Raw genomic sequence first — 25,000 nt, forward strand, 5'->3', positions numbered from 1 at the left:
CTACTCAAAGTGTGGTCCTCAAACCAGCAACACTGATGTTACCTAAGAGTTTGCAAAAATACAGACTCTCAGGTCCAACCTCAGACCCACTCAAACAGAATTTGGTTTTAACAAGGCCCCCAGGTGATCCCTCTGCACATTAAATTTGGGAAGCACAGAGCAAAGTCACTCCACTCTGCAGACTTCACTTTAATGGATGCTGGGGAGATGGGGGCAAGCTTTCCCCTGAGTTGCAATCTGGGGGAGAACAAAGGTATGTGTGTGTTCTCCAAGGGCAAAAGGAAGGATTCAGACAACAGGTTCTTGCAGTTTCAAACACTGGAGATCAGCAACAGTCAGGACCACTTCCAAAAGCAGCAGATACGGAGCTGGGTCCTGAAGCCAGAACATTTTCTCAATTCATTTCATTAAAACTCCGTGCTCTTCCAAATGGACAAGTGCCCACATCAATAATCTGGAGTTAGCGTCTCCAGCCTGATTCCATTTTCCAAATAGAATCCAAATATCAACCAGCACCGACAAGCAGATTTCAATCCTCAGTAGAACTTGCTATTATTTATTACATTGTTTATCATATTGTTCAGCTTAGAATTGCCTAGTTCAATTAATAATGTTCAGGACAAAACTAGTTTGCTCTGCAGTATCCATTGTTCCCCAGGTATGGGTACAAACACTTGGTGTAAAAAGCAAATGCAAGCCGGTTGGTGTGCAAGCCCCCAGTTACAGGTACTTAATTCAGGGTGTGGGGTCGCCTCTTAAGTCCCCTTTCTGAGCCGCGCCGGCCTCCTCCCTCTCGGCTGGGGCCCAACAGTTCGGCTCCTTTCACCGGCTGCCACTTTATTCCTTGTCACCAATTCACCCTGGCTTCCTAGGGCCCTAATCAGCGTTAGGGACTGACCCGTCGGCGGCGGTCCCCACCTGCACCCCGCACCCCCCGGGAAGGGGTGGCCCTGGCCGGGCTCTCACGGGTGGCCCCGCCGGGCGGCGGCGGTGGCAGACGGCGAGTCACGTGTGGCGGAGGGGGCGGAGCGCGACCGGCCGGGTGGGTGGAGAAAACAAAGCCCCCAGCTGTCAGTAGAGGAAGGAGGCGACGGCGCCGGAGCAGGTGAGTCAAGTGCATTTAAAGCAGTACCGCCCTGGCGCACCCGGACACCCCCAGTCCTGGCTCAGTCCCTCCCAGGGCAGACGCTGGCCGCGCCTCCTTCCGCCGCCGGGGGGCTGCAGTCCGCCCGTCGCTCAGCCGGCGGGACCGGGGGTCTCCAAGCCCAGCAAGAAGTTGTGCAGGGGTCGGCGCCGCGGCCCCCGGGTGTGCAGCCGCCGCGCTCCTGCGGGCCGCATCCCTCCTTCGGGGCCCCAGAGCTGCGCACCCCGGGAAAGGGGAGGGAATCAGGGCTGCCACGCTGGCAGAGGCAAAGTGGACCGGCTCGGGGGGTGAGAGCCGGGCTGGCCAGGACTCTTGGCGCTGGAGAAGGAGGGGGTCTTGCGAGTGCGCGCCCGTAGCGCGCGGACCTCAAGGCGACAGAGTTGGGGCGCGGGGACTGAGAACTAGGGGCGCTGGCAGGGGCTGTGCGCTTCGGGGCAGACCAGGAAGTGCAGCGCACGGGCGACAGCCGTCTGGGGATCAAACCTTGGACCGCCCCCCCCCCAGCCCAGCTGCCGCCCCCAGGGCTTCTCCAGCGAAGACCAGCCCCACCTCTGCATTCCGACTCCGGCTCTCGCTTGTGCTCCCGGCGCCCGGGGACGCGGGAGCCGGATGGGTGGCAAAGAGAGCGGGTTATTATTCTGATCTCAAGTGGTTTTCTGCAAGGGGCACCCTGCGCTCAGGGCGGGAGCTACTCCGCGACTCCCCATTCTGTTTGCGTAAGAAATTCTTCAGTTCACCCTTCAAAGGGCTGGGCCGTGACCAGAAATCCCACAAAGGGCGGGCAGGAGGGGTGGGCACAGAAAGACCCTCCCCTCTGAACCCGGAGCGCTCGGTCATGAGACTTTCAGACCCCGAAAGGGCCAGTGGACTAGGTCACCCCCTTGAGTCACTTTGCCAGTCCCGTGCCAAGGGCCGCCCAGTGCAGAGGGCAGAGCTGTAACCTCGGAGGCAGGGGCGCTGCAGCCATTTGATCAGGAGGAGCCTTTGTCTTAACCCCCAGCCCCCTTCTGCTAGTCCTCGCTGGGCCAGTAGCGCGTGGAGTAATTAATATTCCAAACATCAGCCGTCCCTTCACCCGGGCACCAGCCAACACTGCTGTACCCTCCCTGCGGGTTTCTCCATCTCTTGCGCACATCCTCTTCTTTTCCAAAAACAGGGAATGTGGTCCAGACCCGCTAGGCAAGAGGAGGTCATTAAACGCACTGTAGTGCAGTCATGTAAAATCAAGGGTTAAGTGTTCAAACCTGCACCCGCCCGCCCGCGAGGAGACCGAAGAACTTTCTTGATTAGCATAGTATCTGCCCTGGGGGCCGCACTGCGACGCGGCGGTTCGGTCCCAGCGAGGTGAAGAGTGCAGTCCCCTCTCGATTGAGGTTTGACGCAGCACCTGCTTCTAATCTGAAGGACCCGAGCCTTCCAACTTTGCTGAACAAGACACTGTGGAATGAAACAGAACAGAGACCAAAAGGTAACCGAAAGAATAGCAACGTTTGAGATACTTCGCTTAAGCACTAAATTTAGCTTAGTTTTTAGCAAGGGGTGGGGGGCGACGGGCAGGGGCAGGGGTCCTTGCCAACCTTCCATTCTGGAAATGATCCTTGCTTTGCTAGCGTTCTTTGCTGCCAAATTAATTAAGATACCGGTTAGGGGCTGTCAGTACATCTCCAAGATAGGGGGTTTGGGAGCCCACCGAGTGGTCGTTAGGTAAGCTCAACTGGCAAGTTTCACTTGCATGGGAAGAACAATGCTTCTTCAACGCAAAGTTTCCCAAATTTTGCTGCCTGGGGAACTTTGAAAAATCCTGATGTCCATATGTCATCCCAACCCATTTAAATTAGACTGTTTTGAGATGACAGTGAGGTTTGGGGTTGTTGTGTTGTGGTGTGTGTGTGTGTGTGTGTGTGTGTGTGTGTGTGTGTGTTAATCTCCAGGTGATTCCATTGTGCAGCCAAATTTGAGAACCAGTGAGGCAAGGGCAGAGTTCAGTGGCCGGCAGCTGCAAGCTGCAAGACAAGATGCCAGTTTAACTACCTGGGTGGGTGGGGAAAACCACGCTGAAACTGGAGTGCTGCTGACGAATGCCTGGGGTCGGGGGGCACTGTCACCTGGCAGCTTGGCTGGCGGTGGTACCTGCCACATCATTTTTCACCCTCTCAGCCTAGCGTCTGGTAGAAAGATCGAAGTTCACTGTCAGTGCCTGGTTTCTGCACGGTTGTTAAGGATACGTAGAAACTTCATTCCAGAGGTGATTCACGTGTAGCAGGCAGTGGGGAAACCCAGCAGAAACTAACTTGGAGCAGCCTGGTGAGTCAGAAGCCTGCACTCAAAGGCGGATCCCGAGAATAGGAAGTAATTACATGGAGTAGCTTATTGACACCCACTACTCCACTCCTTTGAAAGCACTTTTGAATATCTGATCACCATCTGTCTGCTTGTTTGAGCCGCTCCCTCTTCCAGCACCCTATCCTACCCGCTTGGTGTAAAGCTCTCTCCTGTTAGAAGAGGAGACACAAAGCCAACTAGATAGATGTCTTGTAATTTCCTTGGTGGGAGGCATGTAGGAAAAAAAAAAAAATGTTGGAAAGTGGTTTGGGTTATTTCAATTATGCGAGACAGAGAGGATGAATTTGCAAAACAAATTTTGAATAAAAAAAGTCAAATAACTGTTTGATTACACATTCAGAGGTAAATTAAAGGATCTATTTAAATAGAAATGGTTACATCTAACATTTTACGAGGAATCTTATGTTATTAACCAAAGGTTTCTTGCTTAAAAAAAAAAATCATCCTCAAGGTATGATCCTAATAAGATAGCCTATTTATAGATGTACACAGTTTATGAAATACTTATTTTTATTACTATTAACTTCAGTTATCTCTCTCTTTTCCTCATTATTCTTTATATCATCATAACTCTCTTGCCTAAATGCTTTCTTTTGCATTCTCAGTTTCTTTAAGGGGGAACAACCATGCCTAGCACATAGCAAGCATTCAATATCATCAGCTGTTGAACTTTATTTGAACCCCTCATAGCACCTATGTACCCTGCTTGGTATTCTGTTATCTAGAAGGGGCCTTTAATGTCTACAGCCCCTATAGCACAGAGCACAGGCCTGTTGTGTTTGTACTGAACATTATCAGAAGGTGGGGAGAATATTTATAAGCAAAGCATCCTGAGTACATTCATTTTTATTTTTTTCCAAGACAGACATTCTGGATATGTAGGAGCCAAAGTTCTGTTACAGTTCTTAAGAGCCATAAAATGGTAGCTCATTTGTTTGCTTACATTTTTACATAAAACAATTTAGCATCCTGAGAATAACTAATAATTGTTATAATACTTAACTACACTCTCATGGATCCAAGATTCACTTCATGAAAATTTCACTCTCTACCCATTATTATGGAAAAAACACGTATTTTTTCCAAAAGGAACTAATTAAGCTAGGAGAGTTATTTCAGAGTAGGATAAATGGCAGATTAATAGACAGCTTTTATTGTCTTCTACCTACATTAAAAATAGCACAAATGTATTTAAATATCCAGCATATTTAAAAATGGAAATTTGGATGTATTCCTTGCTGGATACCAGCAAAAATAAATGTTAATAAGAATTTCCGAAAGCCAAAATGATGTAAATGAACCCGTTCTCATTTCTGTGTAGCTGAGAAAATTCTCTGGGAATGCACTTCTGAAATTTCAACTCCTTTTAGGGAAGGTGTAAGATACTGAAAGGCTGAAACATAGTCTAGAAAAATGGGACTAATTCAGATTAATGAGAAACTGTTCATGAGAGGATAGTACAAAACTAGCTCTGTGATATTTACAAGTGGGCCAAGAGGGCGAGGTACAAAGAAAAGGGTATCGCCTCAACTTTAGAAGCTCTGAAGTTTCTGAGAACAGATGAGAACCACCCAGTCTTATTACCTTAAATTTATACAGCCCGTTGATCTTATTAACCTATCAGGGCCTAAACACAGCTGGGTAGATAGTATTCCCATGTGCCAAATAGCACAGGTCCAGAAATTAAATGATCTTCAAAGTGGGGAGAAATCTGGAGCCCTCACTCCTTTTCCAGGATCTGGTCTATCATCCTGCTATTTCTTGACTAGCTTTGATGTAATCTTGTCTGGAGGTTTTGGGTAGGCAAGCTCAGTTCTAATTATATCATCCCTTCTTAAAGTAGGAGAAACTCTTCACCTGTATCATGCTTTCATTTATTCTCAAACTATCAACCTTTGAACTAGGCCAACCCGAAACAATTGGAGCCATCGTTGGCTTCTTATCCAGATAAGCAAAGTAAGAATTTTTAACTTGTATGAGGGTTCTTAAATGTTAGTCATATCATCCAGCAAAAGCTTAAATGCCCTGTACAGCATCTTTACTAAATAGTCCTTCAACTGATGCTTCACTCTCTTCCTGGCAGCACATTCCATTCACAGGAGGCTCTCAGCAGCATTCACTTACTGGAGACCACAAAGAACAAACCCAACTCTTTTACATGTTCACCTGCAACCATCCTAAGTGTTTAAAGTGAACTTATTCTCCTTAATCAGGACAATCTGGCTAAAGTATTTCAAATCTGTTAATTGCACAAGTTTTTTGCTCCAAATCTATAACCACAAATTTTAAGAGAAGTATTCAAAATTGTGGTTTGTTACACCAGAGCCTCATAGAATAGAATTATCGGTAAATTTGCTTCCAACAAACCTAATAATCTACACACTTCAGAAATGACTACCGACAAGCTTCATGCAATGGCATTAAGCTTAGGTTGAGTTGAAACCCATGAGTCAATCAACAGATCAGCAAACTCGATCAGGGATCAGCCACCTATGACCCAATGTCTCTTTTTGTATAGCCTATGAATTAAGATTGGTTTTTGTATTTTTTAATGGTTGAAAATAGAGCAAAAGAAGAAAAACATTTGTGGACCCTTGAAAATTATGTGGAATTCAAATTTAAGTGTCCAAAATAGTTTTGTTGGACTACAGTCATACTTACTCACATATATGTTGTCCGTGGCTGCTTTTGTGCTGTTGCAGTGGAATAGAATAGTTGCACCGAAGACTGTATGGGCCACAACACCTGAAATATTTACTGAATATTTACAGTCAAGGTTTGCAGACCCTGGGTTTATTCCAACTCAGTATACTTCCGTTTTAAATGAGAATTTGCTCACTGAAAACCTTGGTATTTTTTCAGTTTTTTTCGCCTTTAGAGAAGGGGAAAAAATTTGTTTCCAAACATAGGGCAACTAATCTCCAAAGACAGTTTAGTTTCACATTCCCCTTTTCTGTGTATTTATTCCCCTGTTGAGCATATTTGCAAAAGCAGTACATTTCTAAGTAATATGTGAATTTTAGTGATGCGGTCAGCCGTAAAACTTCTGAACCTAAACAGCCCAAACAGTGCAATACTAACTTACATTGAGCTACATCACCGTTTCCAGAGCTCTAGAAAATAGGAAAACATACCCTTGACAACAAGCCCATGGTCACACTTGCCTCAATTCTTTAGCCGTAGAAACTTCCTTTTCCTCTACCCTAGGAGGGCATTTGTATTCTTATTTGGTTTAGTATATTAATGCATAATTTGAGGATCTATTCAGATTTAGATGTTTTTCATTGACTCACTTCATACACTTAAAACATGATGTGGAAACTTGCTGCTTTGGGAAATAGCACCACTCTTCTAAAGTATACATTTAAGGTAAATTGCTTGCTACTTACAAAGGCAATGATCATTAGGTAATAAGCAGATATACATATAGTCACTTATATCACTAAAGGCTGACAGTATGCCATGGACAATTTAGTTTGAAATTTCTAAATTCAAAAACAGATCAGATTATGATCCAGAAATTCAAATTATATGGCTTCTGCTCAAGGCTGGACAGATTAGTCTTAAGATTCTAGAAGGAATATTTGAAAGGACAACTACATTGATAGGAACTTGTCTTAATTTTTTACTGTAAGTGTTGCCTCTCATAAAATTTCCTTCAGTTAAGAGAACTTCCTCTTTTTGATGACTTGTTAATGCCACAGGCTATTTGCAAGTGAGTTTCACTTAGATTAATAGAGCAATTTTAAGGGTTATATATAATTTGTGTCCTCTTCATCCCTTCCAGAATCAGTACACCTGCAATTTAGAGACCAAAAAAATCAAACATTGCATTGTAAGTAATGTAAATTTTGAGGTGCCTGAGGTCAGGTAAATCATTTCTGAAAACAAAAACAAATTGTAAGTGTATTTAATCCCACCCTAGGACTGTTGGTAGTAATGGCTTGTAGGTAACTAACTTCCAAGGTAACTTAACCCACTAGTGTTCCTGATGGAGTAATTGGGGAAGGGGAGGAGGGGGATAACACAAGACAGATTGTCTAACTCCTGTGCTGACTAGGTAAGGAACTAGTCCAAGTAAAATTAACTTTCCACCCTAATCGTCATTTAGATTTCACTAAAATTTTTACGAAATACATTTTGTTTGATATAGTGTCTGCCATACATATATCACTCATAGTTCTCTCCAAAGTAGTTCCTAAAATTAGGAACTAATTGGATTGACTATATTTTTACCAGAATAGGGAATTCATAATTGTCAATTGCTTAAGCAGGGGCAAAACACTCAAAAACATTTTGCTAACCCACAAACCTTGGTTCTAACTTAGAGTTAATTATAAACATCAAGGCAGGAATGACTATTGGTATTTGAAGTCAGTAGAAGGGAAAATAAGCAAGAAAAGGCAGCTGGAAAATGAGGTAATTCCTGTTTTTTTTTGCTTAACTATCTGAAACTTTTTATTGGCTGTCGTACTTAAAAGTGAAATCAGAGGACTAAATTACCGTCTTTAAAAGCTGGTAAAGTCGGCTTTCAGCAACTGATAAGCAAGAAAGGAGAGAGTGCCTGCAATCACCTTACACTTTCCTTCCTTCAAAGATAATGTTAAATCTAACCAACCTGCCAAAATGTGATGTATTAAGAACTTCTCATGAGTGTAAGAAACCACTATCTCCATTTTCCCACTGGGCATCTTCAGTTCTCCAGAAGTGGAAAAGACAGGCAACTAGAAGAAACACTTTCCTGCTTTGCACCACCTGGTCCTTCCCCAGAAAGGGAGCTATTGATATAAGACTCCTGTTAGCTTCACTTCCAGCTTGCCCTCTATCATGATTTTTTTAAAGTGTGGTCTTTTGGGCACAAATCTTTTAAAAGGAATTTCCATGAATCAACAGCAGTAATAACCAAGTGCTCCATGTGGTATTGCCAAGTCCAGAAAGCAATTCCCTGTGCAGTTGGAATGTTTAAGCAACACTGTCAGTGGGTCTGTTAACTCTTCATCCCAGCATCTGCTCCCTTAACACCTAAATGTAAGTTAGAAGCTAGGGTATGTTTTTAGCAATGGTTGCTGCATAAAACACAGGACGCCCAGTTAAATCTGAATTTCAGATTAACAATGATTTTTTTTTTTTTTTTTTTTAGTATAAGTATGTCCCATACATTGCATGGGGTATTCTCATACTGAAAAAATTTATCTTTTATCTAAATTTCAAATTTAACTGGGCATCCCATCTTTTTGATGGTGATTGATTGAAGTTTTGTTTTATTTTTGTTTTCTCTTTTTGTTTTTGCTAAATTTTACAATCCTACTTTTATCTCATAATCTCAAAATGACTAGCTTTCCTGGTCTGTAAAATATCTGATCTGAGACTCTTATTTCTGGGGTAATAAAATATCTGAGCTGCCTTCACCTACTAAAGAGAAAAATCAAGCCATTATCAGAAGTTTTCTGCACATTTTGCTTAATTAAGAAGGGAAATAAAAAGTAAAGCCAGATCTCGAAAATTAGCAATTTTTTATTTGTAAGATATCTTAAGGTACTTTCTATTCTTTCACAGACCTTTTTTTTTTTTTTTTTTAATTTATTTTATTTATTTATTTTTGGCTGCGTTGGGTCCTCGTCGCTGCACGCGGGCTCTCTCCAGCTGCAGCGAACGAGGGCCACTCTTCGTTGCAGTGCTCAGGGCTCTCATTGCGGTGGCTTCCCCCGTCGTGGAGCACAGGCTCCAGGCGTGCGGGCTCAGCAGTTGTGGCACGCGGGCTCAGCAGCTGTGGTTCATGGGCTCTAGAGCCCAGGCTCAGTAGCTGTGGTGCACGGGCTTAGCTGCTCCACGGCACGCGGGATCCTCCCGGACCAGGGATCGAACCCGCGTCCCCTGCATTGGCAGGCGGAGCCCCAACCACTGCGCCACCAGGGAAGCCCCACAGACCTTTTAATAAAGTAGATACTTTAATGGGTAAACTGTTAGCTCAAGTGGGGTAACATGAGAAACCCATCAACCATGTCCCCAGGACATTGTTGATTGAAGTTCAATCTCAGGTGATTCCAGTGACGCCTTGCTAGTCAAGTGAGGTCCTGGGACCTGTAGTGTCAGCATCGCCTGGGATGCCTTGAAATGCAGAATTTTGGGCTCCACCCCAGACCTTCTCAATCAGAATCTTCACTTTAACAAGATCCATAAGTGATTCGTATACACATTAAAGTTTGAGAAGCCCTGAGCTAAAGGATCCACTTTTTCACCATAAATTAGTCTTTATGTTTAATATCACGTTGCAATAATCCTTAACAAACTGTTTCTTTTAACACACAGGAAGGAATGGTTTATTTTGATCAAATATCTTCAAGATAGGCAACTATTGTATTTCTGTTTTATTCATATGAAAATTCTAAATGACCGTTTCTAATATTGTTTCATAATGAGCATATGTAATAAAATAAGACAAATGTAAGTTTAAAAAAGACTCACTAGAACTAATTCAACAGCCTATTAAAACATTCTGGGTTGTCCTTGAATGAATTAGGTGGCAAATAGTTCCTGGCCCTCAAATCACCAATAAATCTTTTTTGTGCTTTTTTACTTCATTTATTGCAACTTACATAAGAATATTTATAATCCAACACCACACATTCATGGTATCCCTAGGTTCCTCTAAAACTGAACAAAGGACATACAGTTTGGACCTATGGCAAATTCCAAACTACACTTACGAAATTCTAAGTTTTAAAAAGTAATTTAAAAGGTCCCATAGATCTTAATCCCTTTTGAGATCAAAAACCTCCCTTCTCTATGCTTGCCTGCTTGTTTTTTAGAAGTTATAGGGTTGTATCGTAGAAAGAATTCTGGATGTTGGAGCGAGAACATCATAAGGCCTGATGTTTATAACCAGTTCTGCAGCTGACGGAACTGGGTGATTTTGGAGACCTTAACATCCTTCATCACCATCCCTCAAACTGTTCCTCATCTGTCAAATAGAGACTGTGGGGTCTGAAATTGTCTCACAAGATTCTTTTTTTTATATATAAATTTATTTATTTATTTTTGGCTGCCTTGGGTCTTCGGTGCTGCGCGCGGGCTTTCTCTAGTTGTGGCGAGCCAGGACTATTCTTCGTTGCGGTGCATGGGCTTCTTATTGTGGTGGCTTCTCTTGTTGCAGAGCATGGGCTCTAGGCATGTGGGCTTCAGTAGTTGTGGCACACCGGCTCAGTAGTTGTGGCTCGCGGGCTCTAGAGCGCAGGCTCAGTAGTTGTGAGGCACAGGCTTAGTTGCTCCGTGGCATGTGGGATCTTCCCGGACCAGGGATCGAACCCATGTCCCCTGCATTGGCAGGTGGATTCTTAACCACTGCGCCACCAGGGAAGCCCCAGAAGATTCTCGTAAGGATCAAATTAGATAATTTTATGTGTGGGTTTTCGTGATGACTGTGTCGTGTATGGTGATGTGGTCATATGATTTGTTTAGTGACCTGCTTCAGACACGGCTGGCAGTTGACTAAATATTACATGATGTGGTTTCCTATGACACGCCTGATTTGGAAGAAAGGTGGTGGTAATTTTAACAGTGCCATCTATGGAACCATCGAGCACATGTCTCATAGACATGCAGCTTGATGTCCATGGCCAGCACAACTCTCCCTTCTTCACCTCAGAAACTTAAAGTTCTCCTCCTGGCTGGGGACAGCGACATGTCCTAGGGAACCAAGCAATGAATTCCTCATCAGGGTACCACTCATGGCTCTGTGAAGTCAAATGACACAAGGCCTTTTCCTGCCAGAATTCCGTACAATTCCTCCTGCATTTTTTTTCCCAGGAAAAATTTACTAATGGGTTATAAAAACACATTTCAGTATTTTTAACTAACTTTTTTTTTTAAATTTCCAATCACTGTTTATTTATTTGAAAGATTACTATGTATTTCTTAGGTTACTTCCTAGTTATTTTTACTAAAATAGTTATCTTTACTTATGAAGATATGAGGAGTTCATAAAAATTTAATATGGAATATTTTATTTTAAATGTTATTTTTTTAAAAAACAGGGATTACTTTCTTCTGATCCGGACGTATCCTCTTGTTTAGTTCTTTTTTGTCACTGACAAATAGTTGTTATATAGCTCATCTGAGTTGGCTAAAATATTGGAGCTAATTCTCTCATGTGAGAATGCATCTGTGATATTGGTCTCAATAATGTTAGGATACTTAACTAACCACACATATCTTATTGAATAAATGCTACTATAGCACGTTCAGACTACAGTTGGCTTTTAATATTAGTGACACAAATTATGCAGTAGGTATCAGTCTTACCAGATTAAGACTGTTTTTATCCTTTGTACATCTTTTTTTTTCTTCTCTCTCTCTCAAAATTTTATTGGAGTATAGTTGATTTACAATGTTGTATTAGTTTCAGGTGTACAGCAAAGTGACTCAGTTATATGTATATATATTCATTCTTTTTTAGATTCTTTTCTCATATAAGTTATCACAGAATATTGAGTAGAGTTCCCTGTGCTATACAGTAGGTTCTTACTAGTTATCTATTTTATATATAGTAGTGTGTATATGTCAATCCCAATCTCCCAGTTTAAACCTTCCCCCCACGTTTCCCCTTTAGTGACCATAAGTTTGTTTTCAATATCAGTAAGTTTTCCACTATTCTATTTTTTTTTTCAGCCAAGCCACACCAAGTCCTAACCACTGGACCACCAGGGAATTCCTTCACTATTCTTTTTTTTTTTTTTTTTTTTTTACTGGATAGTAGCTTTGTAATTATTTTGTCAAGTTTAGCATATGAAATTGCTCTCACTTAGTTACCAACATTCTTAATTTGTTTTGTTCTTGTTTATAATTTAAACTGTGGATTTTATTTAGGGAGTAAATGTGTCTTGAGGCTTTTCATTATTTCAGAAATTAGACTATACCCTCCTGAGGTTGCCAGACTGTTGCTGCGGCCAAATTAGGCAAAGCTGGAGGGCTGGTGAGACTGAGCCAGGGTCTCAGAAGCCTAGTTAAGGATGACCTCAAGCCTGAGGAAGGAGAAAGAGAGCCGTCATTTGTTAAGTACTGGTTTCTTGCATTCATCATCCCATTTAACCCTCACAAGAATCTTTTGTGATGCTATCTCCATTTCACTGATGGAAAAACTGAAGCCAAGGACAGTGGGGTAGCTCACCCACCATTGTGTGAGGTTGCTTGCTTTTTTTTTTTTTTTTTTTTCACACACACACACTGTATTTTATTTTAACAAGAGATAAATAGACTGACACCAAGCATTGTACATGGATGACCACAACAAAAGCAACAATGATTGCAATTACCAAACATGAAACACACTCATACTATGTCATAATATTGACATTCAGTCCAGTAATCCTCCACTGTAACAGCTCCTTTACTTTGCAGTGAAAATTGATTTGTATATTCTTTGCCTTTGAGTCCTTGTGGGATTAAAATAAATTATTATTCCTTTGAAAACACGTTTTTATGTTGTCATCATAAGCACATCGCTATATAATTGTTGTAATCAGTTATTAAGTAGCTTGGTGTCAAACAATCACATAATCCAAGATTGGAAGAAGCTGCCTGGTCATTTTGTTAAAGGAACCCCAGTGCAGAATTCTACCCATCCCCCGCAGCCCATGGAGGAGAAACTCATTTGTTTTGTTGTTGTTTTAATAAATTCATTACATAACAAATTCATTACAGAAACAAATTCATTAGTGAGGGTCTGAAGAAAATGAGGGAGGGGCGTGAGGGGAAGCACTCCTCATCTTACCACCTTCAGGCAACTATCACAAATCTATTTTTATTTTTGGGTAAAGCTCTTATTGTCTGTGTTCACATTCAACCATATTTCGCCTCCCTCCATCAGATTGTCCATCCCCAAGTTCACGAAACACTCCTTCCACAATGAAAAGACTTAGTGGTTCATGAATACAGAGAAAGCTCCCCATGGTTCAGGTGTTGCTTAGTTTGAATGTGAGTTCAAACTGCCTGGGATGCCTTTGCCTGGGATGCCTTGCCTGGGATGCCTTTTCCAGCCTTTGTCTTACCACAGGTGTTAATCCTTTTAGGTCCCCACCCCTCAAAGTGTTCTCCAGGGACCAGTGGAGTATCTTATAAATGCCCAAGCTCAGGCTCCACCCCAGACATTCTCCATCAGAATCTTTCCTTTAATAAGGTCCACAGGTGTCATTGTTGTGGATTAAATTTGAGAAACATTGTTCTGGAAAGTCTTTCCTAACCTCCTAACCATTGCTTCCCACCACCTCCCACTGGTCCACCCATCCAGGACAAGTTAGGTGGATCCTTGTGGTTGCCCTTTAATTCCCCCCGTGTGGGCCTCCCCAGCACATAAACTGGTTGGAGATGGTGATGGATGCGCAGTCATTGCCACAATCCCCTGGTCCCGGTGCGGCACTTGACGTGTAAGAGTTTTATATTTGGAATTGTTTCATCGTTTTCCAACACCACTGCTTTCGTAGATGAAGCAATGCAGAAGTAAGTTTTTCTTCCTGCTGGGAAATAGGGTACTCAGGTAGGGCTCTCTTGGCCATTGGCCTGCAGTTCAGGGGTCCCGTTTGTTGCAGTCTTTATTATGGAAAACTTACGGGGTGGGGGATGATTCTCTGTCCGCAAGTAATTTCTGAAAGTCCACTGCTGGAACTTTATTTCTTTTACTTAAAATATTAATATCAAACACCAACACCTCTGAGAGGAATCGCGCTTTACACTCGGCGTGAAGGTGGAGCAGCTGGCAGCTTTGGGTAAGTGTCTAGCGAGACACAGAGATACTGGTTATCTGACGGGAAAAGATACGGAACACTAGTAGGTGATAGAAAAGATAGATCGTGTAATGCTGCAAAACAACTTCTAATTCTGACAGATGTTACAATAGTTTTGTCTTGAATCATACCATTGGTCGCTTTTCCATTTAAAAAAAAAAAATCACAATTTTTAATCTATAAAAATCTCGGGATGGGGCTTCCCTGGTAGTCCAGGGGTTAGGACTCCGTGCTTCCTCTGCAGGGGGCACGGGTTGGATCCCTGGTGGGGGAAGTTCTGCATGCCGCGAGGTGCAGCCAAAAAAAAAAAAAAAAAATCTCAGGTTGGACTTTTCCCCCCCATCCTGCATCTCATCTATGACAAATTTCATCCACCCCCTACATTCAGAGCAAAACTAAACTGCTACCCTGGGGATTTTTCTTTTCAAATGTTTGTTTTTAAATTGTAGACAAAGTGCAGGTACATCTATACTGATGTTTCTAAACTCACATTCAAACTAAGCAACACCTGAACCATGGGGAGCTTTCACTGTATTCATGAACCACTAAGTCTTTTCATTGTGGAAGGAGTGTTTCGTGAACTTGGGGATGGTCAATCTGACGGAGGGAGGCTCAGCCCTGGAGGCTGCTGTTTTGAAGTAGCAGGAGACTGATTAAGGCTTTGGAGTCAAACTGTACCCAGAAACAAGAAACATCTGTCCTGCAGGGCTATTGTTCGTCATATTTGAAAGGAACGAGAGGCTCCTGGTACTGCTTACCAACAGCTCTCACAATTAGCCACACAGACCACAAGGAGTATAATTATGTCCAAGAATGTGTGGGACTTCCCTGGTGGTGCAGTGGTTAAGAATCCACCTGCCAATGCAGGGGACACGGGTTCGAGCCCTGGTCCAGGAATATCCCACATGCCACGGAGCAATTAAGCTTGTGCACCACAACTACTGAGCCTGTGCTCTAGATCCTGTGAACCACAACTGCTGAGCCTGTGTGCCACAACTACTGAGCCTGTGCTCTACAGCCTGCGAGCCACAACTACTGAGCCCATGTGCCACAACTACTGAAGCGTTGTGCACTGCAACAAAGAGTAGCCCCCGCTCGCCACAACTAGAGCAAAGCCCGCGTGCAGAAATAAAGACCCAATGCAGCCAAAAATAAATAAATTTATTAAAAAAAAAAAAAGAATGTGTGGCTTGCCCCGCCCCCCTTGGGAGTCTAGCCCTGTACTTACGCATCACCATGGACACCAACTCCAGAGGCATGGTGAATCTGAGTTAGGTTTATCCCTTGTGGAAGAGTGTATGAGGTTGTTTTTCTGTTCCAAACTGCTTACCTGAGTGTCTGTGATGATACTATTCATGGTAATTTGCCCAGTCTTTGGACCTTGGGTGGGGTTTGTAAGTCATTTGATGCCTTCAGAGTGTACCTTGTTGAGTAATCTGACGCAGGTGAGACATGCAGCATGGGTAGAACAATCATGTGTTCTATATGTTGTAACATCAAGCCTAAGTCCATTTGAGTCATATTTTCCTGTGGGAGTTGTGGCCCATCCCAGAGGAAAGCGATTTTTAACATATCCTTGTGAGGCTTGGTGGTGTTTTAAGGGTTGCTCTTGGATTCTGAAAGCTATGTGCATTTTTTGTTTGTTTTTCACAGTTGGGGGGTTTGTTTTAAAATGTTAAATAACCTTGTGACTAACCTTGGACCTTGATTATGTTAATAATTTTGTATGAATTTGGTTGAGAGAGTTTTACACCTTGATTCCTCTATCCGAAAAACGATACAAATGTTTGTTACTAATGATCATGAGTAGAGGCTCTAGATATTAAAACATTAAAGGAGTAAGTTAAAATTATTCCAGATATGAAGAACCAGAAAGATGATAAACAAAGAAGCAGCAGCAACAGCTACCAAAATATTCAAAAGAAAAGTAAACCTGAGTTAAGACCAAAACAATGGTTGTCTCTAACCTCCTATTCAAACAAGGATCTTCTCTTAAAATCTTTGCAAGTTAGGCATAACTTCGTCCTTATTTTTATTATTAACAATAAGTCAGTTTAAACTGATTGTCAAAGGACCTGGTTCTCGTCCCAGTTCTGCTTAAAGGGTAATGCAAAACAGCTCAACTCACCTGTGGCCCCGACTCATCAGTAAAGAGGGGCTCTTGTCTTTAACTTATCCTTTCCCCACAAGATATCCCAGTGCTCTGAAAGGTTGTTGTTAATCCAGCTTTCTTAGAATACAATACCCTAGAAAATGCACTGAGGACTGTATTTTCTTTTTCCTCTGGAGAATCTACACATTGTTCAAAACATGAGGAAAATAGTTTTGATAGTCCACTAGCACATCGAATGATCGAGTTAAGTCGTAACAGGCAGATGCAGTGGTAAGATTCAAACTTCCGCTTAACATGCAGAGAATGCCATTGCAGCTCGTCAAAATAGGAAAGCAATGGGATTTCTAGCAGAGCAGACGCATTTTATAAAGCATCCACTCAGAAACCCTCCTGCGCTCACTTTTCCCTGTGCATGTGGTAATTGACATTGGGTCGTCTCTCCACCAATCAGCTTGGGCTGAGATATGGAGATGTCATATAATCACATCCTGTTAGAGGGAAGGGAGAACGTGGGTAAAGCAGAGCCACAGACTCAGTCTAGCATTGAGTTGTACTGTGCTGCCTCCAGATACAGGCAAAGACAAAAAAGCCTGCACCCCGTGGTACAAAGGGCGTTCCCTTTTATAAGACTGCAGTTGTGTGCTAGAAAATGTAGGAAGACCAAACGTCAACATTTGTGGCCAGAGGTAAAAATCATTGCCACTGTTGTTTTATGGCCCTGGTACCATCATTAATGCCACATGGTGCTTGAGGAGGGGTTTATGATGAACAAAGCCTTCCCCTGACCTGGCCATAGTGTCACTGCATGCCGGGCTCTGGAGACACGGCCCTAGGATGCCTTCCCACTCCTGGTGGGAATAAACACAGCAGGTGTGTTCCACCCATCTTGGAGGTCTGGCATCATCAGTGTGTTCTGGCAGAGGTGGTCTCACAACATCGGTACCTAACTCTCTGTGTGCTTTTCATTATGCCAAGTTGGACTGACCCTTCATTATGCCAAGTAGAGTTGACCCTTGAACAATGTGGGTTTGAACTGCATGGGTCCACTTATACTTGGAGATTTTGCAACAGTAAATACTACGGTACTGCATGGTCCCTGGCTGGTTGACTCCTTGGATGTAGAGGAGCCTTGGATACAGAGGGCCAACTGTAAGTTATACTCGGATTAATCCCCACCTTGTTCAAGGGTCAACTCTATTTTTAGAGCCACACGTAGCCTTGGCAGTCACCTCATTTAAATCCCATTATTTTTCTAGATGAAAAACTGAGGCATGGAGACTTTTCCTACCTTAAGGCTCAGCTAACAGCTCGGCCTTGGCAGTCCCCTTGAGCAGCAGAGAGGAAGGACTTTGTGGGGTGGGGAGCAACAAGAAGGCAGAAAAATAAGCCTCTCAGGATCCAAAAGACTTGAAAGAAATGAGACTATTAAACACTGCATGAAATGAAGTGATATCTACAAAGCCTGAAACCCCTCCAACAGTCTTATGAGCTAGGGTTCTACAAGAAAAGTTCCACTTGGGGTCAAAAGATAAAGTTTTGTTTTTTGCTGTTTTTTCCTTGGCTGCCAACCTTAGAGAGGTGATAGTCAAAATGTGGGGTTTGCTGAGGTCACGGACTTACAGCCCCCTCCACAAAAGGCAGCAAAATAGGTTTCAGAAGGGCCAGCAAGGATCCTGCTGAAAGGATTCCTTCGGGTCCCGTTCATCGAGGCCACGTCTACAAGATCCCTTTCATTCAGGCTTTCTCTCCCATTCTGTTGAAGCTATTGGGTTTCCCTAGAGTCGATTTTATTTTGATATTCCTGACAATCTAATTAATACTCAGACCCAGTTGATGAGGGATATGTGTTCAAATTCAGTTATTTAACAGTAATAATGATAAACATAAGTATTTTCCACTTACCTAGAAATTTACAGTTGCTAAAGTATTTTTACGCATAGCAGCAACATTCTCAGTAGCTGCACTTTACAGAAAACCATAAAAATTAGGGCCCAGAGTTTAAATGGCATGCCCAATGCCACACAATTGGGAAAACCTCAACCTCAGGGAATGTTATCCCAGGTCCAATGTTCCTTCTACCAGGCAGGTTTACAAATGATAGTCGGATTCTCTGAGTAGCCCTCAGTGGTCCCTTTAACCCATCAAGATACTGAGTTATAACAACATCTTAACCTCTAGCCTCTTTGTATTTCCCATGGAAAGATGCATGGGGTTTCAAAAAAGTTGGTTGACAAATCCATTTTTAGTACACAGTCGACCACAAATGAAGTCTCCCGATACTCAGGCCTTGATGGTCACTTCTTTTCCCTCAGTTTGAAAATGCAAGTGCAGCTAGCAAGGCCCTGGTTTGTCCAGGAGTGTTGTTAGAGAGTGCTGGCAATCGCAAAAGTCACTTTGTAACACAACATTGTAGAGCAGTTATACCCCAATAAAGACATTTTTTTAAAAAATCACTTTGAACCTGACACTTTGAGGCAGAATGATGGTCCAAGTACACTGTAGTGTTGTGGAGATCTTTAGTGTGTGCAAAGTGAAGTTTTTAGCTCCTTGTATACTTTTGCCAGTGTTTGGCAGGTCATCCGAGCGTCATCCTGACTCTCCAGCACACTGGATGTATGTGTGGTGGCTTCATCTGAATCAATGGTCTACACAAGAGAAAAATAACAGTGGCTTCACTGAGAGTGCTCATGTAACAAGATTCAGAACCAGCCGTTCAGATCAGCAGAGAAGAAATAACAAATGTTTGTTATTATCACACTCTAACCCATTTACACAGATTCGTTATTCAATTAAGTATGTATCATCTTGGAAAGGAGAGAGCTTTCTCTAAGGACCTAAAACTCTGGATGTGTACATGACCACTGGGAGATTAGGGATGTGAAGAGAGAGGAGAAGCAAGAGGAAAATGATGGGGTACCCCAAGGATGGAATTTACCTCTTCAATTTTGCTTTGATCTGTCCTGGATAACAAGGTCTGAGCTGTAAGTTGTTCAGATGATCCCAGTTGAAATAGACTGAGTGGCCCATCTGACTAAGCACAGGTCAGATTACCACCCAGCAGATTGTGAAAAGAGCTCAGAAGTGGAGAGACCACCTGCCTTGCAACTTAAAGTGTGGTCCCCAGATCAGCAGCATCAACATCACCTAGAAGTTTTTAGAAAGGTAGCCTCTCAGACCTTACCCAAGATCTATCAAAACATAATCTGAACTTTAACAGGATTTCCAGGAGACTCTTGAAAAACTCAAACTCTACATGATATCCAAGAGGACAGCAGGCATACGTTTTTCCCCTTTGTTCCATTCTCCCTGTCAATATCATCGCATTCACAGCCCCATGATATAATTATTGTGTCTGTAAGTGCCTTGGGGGCTGCACTGTGTATTAGAGCCTCAGCACCTTGCATAATGCCTGGGATAAAATAGGTGTATAGGTGGCACTCAAGAGCTCCAGCTCTGAAATCCACAAATCTGAGTTTGAATCCCAGCCCCGCCACAAACCTCAGTTCATGTACCTATAAGATAGGAATAAAAATAGCACCCCTCATAGGGTTATTGGGAGTAAATGAGCTGATGCACGTGACATACGTAGCGCAGCACCTGATGCATACTTGCTGTGTGTAAGTCGTAGCTGTTGTTATGTGCTCAATAAATGTTGAACAAATGAATGAATAGGAACTTAATGTGGAAAGAAAAACTTTAAGATGGTCAATACTTGGTGCCCTGTTGCTTCAAATATATGAAATTGAATTTTAAAACAATATGCAAAGGAAGCCTCACGTAAGAGAAGGAAAAGGTAGAATGGGTCAGAATGGATTTATAGGAAAGCATGCGATTTGGAACCAGAAGACCAGAGTTTGGATCCCAGCTCTGTCCTTTACTAGCTGTGTGATCTCCTACAACACACAAGCTCACTGAGCCTCAGTTTCTTCACCTGAAGAATGGGATCAGTGGTCCTCTTTTTTTTTCTCGGCTTATGCAAAAAAATTTTTTTTTCTTTTTTTTTTTTTTTTTTGTAACTGACAAAGTATCCCTACCTCTCAGCACAGCCCTGGCACTTAGGAGATGCTCTATAATGGATGTTTGCTCAACTGAATCAGAGCATGCAATGTCAACGGGATGACAATTGGGTATTAGAATGGACTGTGGCCCTCCAAAACACAACCCTAACAAAATCCTATTCCTTTGTATTTAATTTCTTTAGGGTAGGGGGTAGTATGGCACAGAAAAAATCTTTAAAACCTCCCTGTGGGCAGGTGGTGAGGGAGGGAGACAATAATGAAAAAACTCTGAATTAGAAGTTTGGCTCTGCAACTTAGTACCAGATGAGAGTTCCTAAGGAAAGATGCAAAGGAGAGAAAAGCAGCTAGCCAAAAAGCAAGCAGAGTGAACCTCTAGCAGTAGAAGAATTATGATTTCAAGATCTACGTGAGATGGTATATGTCAGTGGTCCCCAACCTTTTTGGCACCAGGGACCGGTTTCATGGAAGACAGTTTTTCCACGGGGCGGGGGTGCTTGGTTCAGGCGGTAATGTGAGCCATGGGGAGCGGCAGATGAAGCTTCGCTTGCTCACCCGCCGCTCACCTCCTGCTGTACCGCCAGGTTCCTAGCATGCAGCAGACCGGTAGCAGTCTGCGGCCCGGGGGTTGGAGACCCCTGGTATATGTGAAAGAATCTTGCAAAATTAAGAGCTATAGACATGTATAACTATGAAAAGAAAAGAAAAGGTTTTAAGGAATAGTCAGCCCTCTGGATCAAATTCAATACACGGTTGATTGAATCCACGGATGCAGAACCTGCAGATATGGAAGGCCAACTGCACCATTTTGTATAAGGGACTTGAGCATCTGTGGATTTTGGTATCCATGGACGGTCCTGGAACCATATTGTATTTTCCTGGAACCGATTATATATATATATTTTTATTATTATTCCTCTTTTTTCTTTTTAACATCTTTATTGGAGTATAATTGCTTAACAATGTTGTGTTAGTTTCTGCTGTATAACAAAGTGAATCAGCTATATGTATACATATATCCCCTTATCCCCTCCCTTTTGCATCTCCCTCCCACCCTCCCTATCCCACCCCTCTAGATGGTCACGCAGCACCAAGCTGATCTCCCTGTGCTATGCAGCTGCTTCCCACTAGCTAGCTAATTTACATTTGGTAGTGTATATATGTCCACGCCACTCTCTCACTTCATCCCAGCTTACCCTCCACCCATGCCCCCCCTGTGTCCTCAAGTCCATTCTCTACATCTGCATCTTTATTCCTGTCCTGCCCCTAGGTTCTTCATAACCTTTTTTTTATATATATTCTATATATATGTGCTAGCATATGGTATTTGTTTTTCTCTTTCTGACTTACTTCACTCTGTATGACAGACTCTAGGTCCATCCACCTCACTACAAATAACCCAATTTCATTTCTTTTTATGGCTGAGTAATATTCCATTGTATATATGTGCCACATCTTCTTTATCCATTCATCTGTCGATGGACACTTAGGTTGCTTCCATGTCCTGGCTATTGTAAATAGAGCTGCAATGAACATTGTGGTGCATGACTCTTTTTGAATTATGGTTTTCTCAGGGTATATGCCCAGTAGTGGGATTGCTGGGTCATATGGTAGTTCTATTTTTAGTTTTTTGAGGAACCTCCATACTGTTCTCCATAGTGGCTGTATCAGTTTACATTCCCACCAACAGTGCAAGAGGGTTCCCTTTTTCTTCACACCCTCTCCAGCATTTATTGTTTGTAGATTTTTTGATGATGGCCATCCTGACCAGTATGAGGTGGTATCTCATTGTACTTTTGATTTGCATTTCTCTAATGATTAGTGATATTGAGCATCTTTTCATGTGTTTGTTGGCAATCTGTATATCTTCTTTAGAGAAATGTCAGTTTAGGTCTTCTGCCCAGTTTTGGATTGGGTTGTTTTTTTTTTTTAATATCGAGCTGCTTGAGCTGTTTATATATTTTGGAGATTAATCCTTTGTCAGTTGCTTCGTTTGCAAATAATTTCTCCCATTCTGAGGGTTGTCTTTTCATCTTGTTTATGGTTTCCTTTGCTGTGCAAAAGCTTTTAAGTTTCATTAGGTCCCATTTGTGTATTTTTGTTTTTATTTCCATTTCTCTAGGAGGTGGGTCAAAAAGGATCTTGCTGTGATTTATGTCATAGAGTGTTCTGCCTATGTTTTCCTCTAAGAGTTTTATAGTGTCTGGCCTTACATTTCGGTCTTTAACCCATTTTGAGTTTCTTTTCTGTATACAGTGTTAGAGAGTATTCTAATTTCATTCTTTTACATGTAGCTGTCCAGTTTTCCCAGCACCACTTACTGAAGAGACTGTCTTTTCTCCATTGTATATTTTTGCCTCCTTTATCAAAGATAAGGTGACCATATGTGCATGGATTTATCTCTGGGCTTTCTATCCTGTTCCATTGATCTCTGTTTCTGTTTTTGTGCCAGTACCACACTGTCTTGATTACTGTAGCTTTGTAGTATAGTCTGAAGTCAGGGAGTCTGATTCCTTCAGCTCCGTTTTTCTTTCTCAAGATTGCTTTGCTATTTGGGGTCTTTTGCGTTTCCATACAAATTGTGAAATTTTTGGTTCTAGTTCTGTGAAAAATGCCAGTGGTAGTTTGATAGGGATTGCATTGAATCTGTAGATTGCTTTGGGCAATATGGTCATTTTCACAATGTTGGTTCTTCTAATCCAAGAACATGGTATATCTCTCTGTCTGTATCATCTTTAATTTCTTTCATCAGTGTCTTATAGTTTTCTGCATACAGGTCTTTTGTCTCCTTAGGTAGGTTTATTCCTAGGTATTTTATTCTTTTTGTTGCAATGGTAAATGGAAGTGTTTCCTTAATTTCTCTTTCAGATTTTTCATCTTTGGTGTATAGGAATGCAAGAGATTTCTGTGCATTAATTTTGTATCCTGCTACTTTACCAAATTCATTGATTAGCTCTAGTAGTTTTCTGGTAACATCTTTAGGATTCTCTGTGTATAGTATCATCACCTGCAAATAGTCCAACTATATTTTCAAGTTGGATATTTTACCTGGATTTATTGCCCATAATAGATTGGTTAGGGAAAAAACAATTATGAAGAAAATTAGCTTCTGCTCTAGAACTTCACTAGGTTATTTCCCAGGTGAGTGGAATTCAGCATGAATTTCTCCATCAAGGAATCTAGTTACTAAGACAGCCCCCAAACTGTTCGTAAGTGGACTCCTCTGTAAACCAAACCCCACAGCTGGGATCCCACGAGCAGTGTTAGTTGTTGCCAGATCAGCATTCTAGGGACCACATGGCTCAAACAGAAAACTCATGGGCAAAGGCTATGCAAACATTCCTGCACATTTTAACAAGTTCTGTCCACTTACCAAGACTTCTAACAGACTCTGCTGAAAATGTTAGAGTTTGAAAAGATTTCCACACAAGTTAGACAATGATTATCCATATTTTGAGGGAGATCTTAGCAACCCTCTTGCCATTGCCAAAGTCTTATTTAGATTTCATATTACCCTTTTTACACTTTTAACATGTTACTGCGTTCCTTCTTTGGGTGGTCAAAGGAATAACAAACTACAGACAGGACACGTGTGAAGCAGGGTTCCAGTTTTCAGTATGATCTGAGCAATAAACTCGAACCCTGGACTCTAAGTGAATCTGATACCATTCACTGTGCTGCTTTCCTGCTTCATGGACATTCTGCTACATTTCATTATCAATCATACTTATGAGCAAAGGAGCCGTTCTTCTATTCCAACTACTCCATTTTCAAGGATATCTATTTAAAGTGGATAAAAGGATAAGTGAAAAATAGTTATCAAAAATATTTCACAGAAGTACAGTGAATGTGGTATTTCTCATATGTAGTTTGTCTCATGTCATTTTTAAAAATTTCTTTTATACATTAACACTATGACTATTCGAGGATAGAAAGGTCAATCTGTCTACTTCTATAGGTAGTTAGCAGATGGATCAAGGAGTATTCTAGAAGAGAGAGTTAGGCCCAGTTTGTGTGAAAAGAACTGAATTTTTATTTAATTATAAAATAGTCTCTTGGGATTCTCTTTTATTTTTATAGAAGCCCAAATCACACGACCGTAAGAAGTTTATAACATCATTAGCATTCTTAATATATCCCACCAAAATCCCTTTATCAGCCAGCTACAATTTTTCAAAAGCCCTTTTATATACAATATGGGTCATTTGTAGTCTGCCTTTCTTAAGGCAAGGAATGCGTTGTACCGTATCCAATACCCAAGATTCGGTGCAGTTTGACATTTTCTTGCCAGATAACCTCATTTGGGTTTGCTTTCCCTGGTGTGTGCTCAGCTCTTTGCTTCCCGGCAGTCATGCCTCTGGTCCCCTGAGGCAGTTGAACTGGGCAGGCTCTTGGCCTCCCTCCGGTGCCTCTGGGAAGGCCCTGAGCCCAACTGGAGATCCCTAATTGAGGCAGTGGTTGGTGGAGGGCACTCTGGAAGGCTGACATCAAGTAGGATCTGTCTAAGGAGTCATCCTCTGTGACCTTCTGCTGACAAGCTGCTTACAAGCTGCTTTATTCCTAGAAAGCTGTGGACCTCCCACACTAAAGACTGTGATCTACAACT

General features: G+C 42.2%; 1 protein-coding gene across 1 annotated transcript in view; it reads left to right on the forward strand.

Moving 5' to 3' along the window:
• Positions 1–1,016: 1,016 nt before the first annotated feature.
• MAPRE2 (microtubule associated protein RP/EB family member 2) overlaps positions 1,017–25,000 on the forward strand; it is a 163,807-nt gene continuing 139,823 nt past the window's right edge. The window contains exon 1 of the mRNA XM_068562548.1: positions 1,017–1,105. The gene's annotated coding sequence lies outside the window, so the exon portion shown is untranslated. The remainder of the gene's footprint in view (positions 1,106–25,000) is intronic.

Source organism: Eschrichtius robustus, chromosome 14 (genome assembly GCF_028021215.1).
Source record: "Eschrichtius robustus isolate mEscRob2 chromosome 14, mEscRob2.pri, whole genome shotgun sequence".
NCBI classification, from domain to species: Eukaryota; Metazoa; Chordata; class Mammalia; order Artiodactyla; family Eschrichtiidae; genus Eschrichtius; species Eschrichtius robustus.